Source organism: Giraffa tippelskirchi, chromosome 11 (genome assembly GCF_054371585.1).
Source record: "Giraffa tippelskirchi isolate mGirTip1 chromosome 11, T2T-mGirTip1v1.2.pri, whole genome shotgun sequence".
In the NCBI taxonomy this organism is placed as follows: domain Eukaryota; kingdom Metazoa; phylum Chordata; class Mammalia; order Artiodactyla; family Giraffidae; genus Giraffa; species Giraffa tippelskirchi.
Genome location: NC_137285.1, coordinates 14,019,194 through 14,025,246, shown reverse-complemented (window position 1 = coordinate 14,025,246; position 6,053 = coordinate 14,019,194).

The following is a 6,053-nucleotide window of genomic DNA, read 5'->3' as shown; positions in this document are numbered from 1 at the left end:
CCTCCTTGGGGACATGTGGATGTGTTTTCAGTTCCTGGTCTAAGTATCACCTTGAGTTTACTGAGGGAGGGCGGGCAGCAAACAGTGTGCAGAGCTAAGGGGGCCCCCAGCTGTCCCTCATTGGTTGGGGAGCTCTTGGGTCTGAGACCAGAATGATTAAGGACTTTCCCACCAGGAGGACTTGGATGAGGGTGTAGGAGGCACTGCAGGGCAAAGGGCACTCGTTGGGAAGTCAGGAGGCCTGACCTAAAGGGACAGACAGTTCACTCCAAACAGCTTCAATGAAATAGGCAAATTTTTAGCCCCAGAAGAGGAGAGTTCAAGGTGGAAACTTCAGGCATCACCTGACCCAGGGTTTCAAATGCTGACGTCCGGGCTCTTCCGCCATCTTTCAGTCCTGCCTCTCTTGGTTTGGATTCTCCTCCAGCTGCCATTAAGGCTGTAGGACCCTCGGGTGTACCTTTAAGTCCTCTTTCTTCCAAAAAAAAATGTCACTGGACCAAGTTGAGTCACGTGCCCATCCATGAGCCAACTTATTGTGGCTGGGGGCAGGAGGACTTCCCTTGATGGACAGGCCTGGTTCACACAGCCACCCCTGGAGTCTGTAAGAGAGAGTGGCTGGACCGGGTGGACCCAGACGGGGTGAGGGGGCTTGGAGCTGGGTCAGCTCCTCCCCCTCTTTGTGTTCCTATTGTAGTCTTCCCAGCCAACGTACTTGACTTACTCTCATCAGAAGCTTCACTGGTCACCAAGCCCCAACCCCATCTGCCACCAGGACACAGAGATGCATGAACCATGGCCTCTGCCCATTCACCATCCCCAAGTCCCAACTTGCAAGGTGGGGAGTGTTGTGGGGGGGATGGAGTGGGGGCAGGGGTCCCCTACAGGAACTGTCGAAAAAGAGATGCGTCTCCAACAGAGGAGCCCAAGGGTGCTTTAGGCCCTGAGGAAATTCTTTAGAGAACCAATCAGATCAGAAATAGGTCCTGGGGGAAGCAGGGGAGGGTGCTAGGTGGAGAAAGGGGCACAGGCCATGTGAGCAGAGAAAAGGGCAGGTGCAGAAGCACAGAGGCATGAAAGGGCTTGGGGAAACTAAGACCCACATGCAGGAGCAATAATAGCGATATCTACCAGCCTAGCCCTGAGCTAAGGGGCATTGCTTTATTGTGACCAACCTCAGCAGCCCTAGAGAAAAGCGCTAAGAAATTAGTTCACACGTATACAAAGTGTGGCTTCCCAGGTGGCTCAGTGGTAAAGAACACACCTGCCAATGCAGGAGGCACCAGAGACTCAGGCTTGATCCCTGGCTTGGAAAGATGGCTTGGAGGAGAAAATGGTAACCTGCTCCAGTACTCTTGCCTGGAGAACCCCACAGACAAGAGACTGGTGGGCTACAGTCCATGGGGTCTCAAAGAGCCTCACAAAGAGTCAGACACGACTGAGCATGCATGCACACACATATACCAAGCCCTTAGTACAGTTCCTGGCCACACAGAAAGTCCCAGATAGATGTCTGTTATGGTGTTAATAGTAATAATAATAAAGGAGAGCAGTGGATGGTTTTAGCAAGGGAGAAAATGAGAGTGAGGCATTTGGGTAGAAGGACAGGAGCAGAGATGGTTTAGAGCAGTGAGTCTCAACCAGTGGTGATTTATTTCCCCCATCTCAGGGGACATTTGGCTGTGTCTGGTGACAATTTGGGGGGAGGGATGTTATTGGCATCTAGTGGGTGGAAGCCAGGGATCCTCTTAAACAACCTATGGTGTTTAGCACAGCCCCCACCACAAAGGATTCTCCAGCCCAAATGTCAGTAGGCTTGAGGTAGAAAAAAACGTGAGTTTAGGTTGAGTATGGGGGCTGGTGCAGGACACAGTATGGGTTGTCAGAGGAGGCTCTGGGCAGGCCCTGGGGTGGCCAGCGACTGGAAGAGTCTCCCCTCCCCACCTTCCTGCCCCCTCCCTCCTTCTCCAAATGAGCATGAGAGAAGGGGCTGGCTGGGGGAGGTGCATGTCACCAAAAGGTCTGTAGCCTCTGGCAGGGAGCGGGCTACCCTTTCTCCAGTTGTGCCTGCAGCTCCCAAATCACGGGCCCAAGTTCCTTGAGGTGGGTGCAGGCGTCTGGCATCCATGCACCTCCTGCCACTTAGAGCCCCTGGCCGGAAACCTGGACCCCTCGCTGCTCAGCGTGCAGATCAGAAAGCACGGGCAGCGGGCCCACCCTTCAGTGTTCTGAGTCAGAAACGTTGATTTGTTATAGTAACATGAGCACAGGGGAAAGACGAGAGGCAAGTGAGCAAGCAAGAGAGGGAGAGACAGGGAGTCAAAAACAGTGAGGCTGACTGAGACGGAGACTGGGAGAGACAGACTCAGGAGGAGAAAGAACCCCTGAGGAAGAAAGACATGGAGAGATCAAGACTGAGAAAGAGATGGAGACCGAGATGGAAGGAGACTGAGAGTCCTGGGGGAAAACAGAGAGAGAGGAAGCCAGATCCAGAGAAGGCAGGACAGATTGAGAGCAGCGAGAAGAGAAAAAGATGGAAAAAGAGCCAGAGGGAGAAGGGTTGAGCGGAAGGGAAGACAGAGAAAGTGAGCAAGGAAAGATTTCCTTGCAAACCCCGTGGTCCCAAACCCAGCAACCCTCCAAGTCTTTGCCCCGTTTCAGCCATGAAACTGGGGGATCAGGGAAGTTTTCCTGTGGCAGGTCCAGGACGAGCAAGCCTTGTTCACATGACTGCTGGTGTTCCCTGCTAACTGAACATTAGCCAACAGGAAATTCCTGGGGCAAATCTTTCCACTCGTAGTCTTTTAAAACTTTTATCTATTTATTTTAATTTTCTTTTACTTGGGGATTAAAAAAAAAAAGAGTGAGAGGGAAACAAGAAAAAAAAAAAGAGGAGTAAAGAAAAAGAAATGAGCCACTCGGGATGAGAAAAACATATCCAGCAAACAGCCCCAGCCAGGCCAGGGTAGCTTGGACTCCATTGTGTCCCCTCTGTCCTGCTCTTCCCCTGGAAGGATTTATGACCTCACACTCCCATGACATCACAGTGTGTTGCCATGGCCCCTGCTTTATTATCATAAACAAAGGGCTGGTTCTTGGGACGCTGGCTGTCTGAGCAGGAGGGGGGCGGGGGGGTGTGCTCTATGTAATGTGTTTTCTTGGGAAGCCAGCTTGTTCAGAAGTCTGAAGAGCTGTGATGATAGTTGTACACACAGTACCCTCCCTGCAGCCCTGTAGCCTCTGGACAAGTTTGGCGATGAAGTCAGCTCCCAGCAGGAGGACCCTCCAGCTCAGCGCTTTCTCACTGCCAAAGAGCAGCTTCCCCAGGCTTCCCTCACTGCTCCAAACAAGGTTTTCATTCATTCAGCCAAAAGGCACTGAGCACCTACTACATGCTAGGCACTGATAGCGCTGGGTTACAGATTGATGAAAAACCCAGGTGAGGGCCTTATCCCCCCTACCCCAACCCAGAACCTGGAATACTCAACAAGTACACAAACAAATCAACAGGAATGTGTAAAATTGTAACTTGGGTCAAGTATGCCGAAGGAAGCAAATGGGAAATGAGGATGAGAGGAGCAGAGGGAGGGGGCTACTTAGATGGGGCAATCTTGGAGGGCTTCTTGGAGGAGGTGACATTACTAGACAAGACTCGAAGGATGAGCGAGTCAGCCATGAAGAGTGGGAGCAGGTGGCAGGAAGTGGGCAGGGACAGTCAGCTGCTCCAGGGAGAGTGACTGTGAAGACTGAAGTTCCCATCAGGGGTCTCTTCCCACAGATTTTACAGCATCCCGGATGGCTGACTCAGATGAGAGGGCTTGTAGAGGAGTCATTTCATGGATCCCGGTTGAGTAACGATTCTTTCCGGGCCCTGCCGCAGCAGTGGCAGCAAGCCCCCAAACTTGAAGGGAAGTTTGCAGAACTGTCAGATTGGCATTTGGTGAAAACAAATTAGCCAGTAGTAGAAACACCTGTAGGACCCCAAGCCCATGCTTCCTGGCCGAGTCAGTTGTGCAGGAAGAAGGTGATGCTCTTAAGAAACGGAAAAAGAAAGGAAAGGGCTGGGGAAGGGAGGGTAGCAAGTGGGACAGAAGTGGGCACTGCTGGCTGGTCAGGAAGCCAGATGAGTGACAAAGAGATAAGCCACTCCCCTGCCAGGAGATGGACCCTGAGGGAGCTAGGACCCTCGACCTAGAACAGGAGGAGGTCTTCTAGATCATCAGCCCAGTGTTGGGGACAGATGGGGACATGGAGGCCTGGAAAGGGGAGAGGCCTGGCCCAAGGTGGCGCAGGGAATTAGGGACAGAACTCTATCCCTCACTTGCTGTGTGACCTTGGGAAGCTCACTTCATGTCTCTGAACCCTCATCCCCATTGTATCATGGAAAGGATGTACAGAAAGCCCTTTGCACAGCTGCAGCACAGTCACTCTTTTCTACCCCTGCTTTTCCAAGAACACTTTTACTGTGGCTCAGTCATAAAGAACCTGCCTGCCAATGCAGGAGCCACAGGAGACACAGGTTCGATCCCTGGGTCGGGAAGATCCCCTGAAGAAGGAAATGGCAACCCACTCCAGTATTCTTGCTGGGGTAATCCCATGGACAGAGGAGCCTGGCAGACTACAGTCCATGGGGTCACTAAAAGTCAGACACGATTGAGCAACTGAGCGCGCCAGGCGCTATGCTTTGGGCTTCTCAGGCATTCTATTCCTTTAGTTATTACTCAGTGAAGTCCTAAGAGGTAGACTCAGCTATCCCCATTTTGCAGATAAGAAAACCGAAGCCAAAAGAGGTTGAGTGGTATGCCCGAAGTCCCAGGGCCAGACCCTGACTTCAGACGGAGCCCATGGAAGCACGCATGACCTGTTCTGTGGTGCATGGCTACATGTGGGAAGGAAGTGACTGTGGGGACCAGAGAGGGCTGACCCTCTGGCACAGAGCCAGGAAGAGGTGACAGCTGCAGAGTTGTGAGAGTTGACTTGCAGGCCAGCAAAAGCAATGATGTGCCACAGGCCCACAGGACAGCAGAGAGGAGAGGACGTGCGGGAGGAGGGCAGGCTGCGTTCTACATGCTGAGTGATGTTACCAGATGTAGGGAATCTCATTTTTGTGTCCAGTGCACAGTGAGGCTTCAGATTAGGGTAAGGAAGGGCCGATGTGCACACTAGTAACTCAGCTGGGTCCAACTGACTGATGGAAGAAGCATCGAGATGGGAAACTAGGGATTGGGTTAGCTACTAGACTAGGTATCGGGCACCTCGGCTTCTGGGGCTGGGTCACAGTTAATGAATATCTACCCCTGGGTTAGGTACTTTACTGACTACCTTTTTTAATTCTCACCACATCTTGTAATATTGTCTCCCATGATATAGGGACTGAGTAGAGAGAGAACTTCCTCTGAGCCTAAGTTTCCTGTTACAAAAAAAGTGAAACAGTGGGTCTTAATCAGGGATTCGAGAACTTTTTCTATAAAAAGTGAGATAGTAAATATTTTAGGCTTTACAGTTCACATCGTCTTTTTTGGCAACTGTTCATCTCTGCCCTGGTGGCATAAAAGCAGCCATAGGCAATATCGAAATGGCAAATGTGTGTGGCTGTGTTCCAATAAAACTCTATTTACAAAAACAGGTGACAGCACTTCACACGCCCTAAGGGGACTGTAACTGAAAAGTCAGATAACAAGCGTTGGTGAGGATGTGGAGAAATCAGAGTCCTCATACATCACTGATGAAAATGTCGAATGGTACAGCACTTTGGAAAACAGTAGTACCTCAAGGGTTAAATGTAGAGTTATCACGTGACTCAGGGATATACTCTACCCCTAGGTGTATACCCAAGAGAACCGAAAACATGTGTTGCACAAAACTCTGTATGCTAATGTTCACAGCAGCCCAACAGTCACAAATTAATAGTCCTAAGAGTCAAAAAGAGAGAACAACCCAAACGGCGATCAACTGATAACTAGAGAAACAAAATGTGGTCTGCCCATCAGTGGAATATTATTTGGTTATAAAAAGCAATGTAGTACGTCTGATACACACTACAACACAGGTGA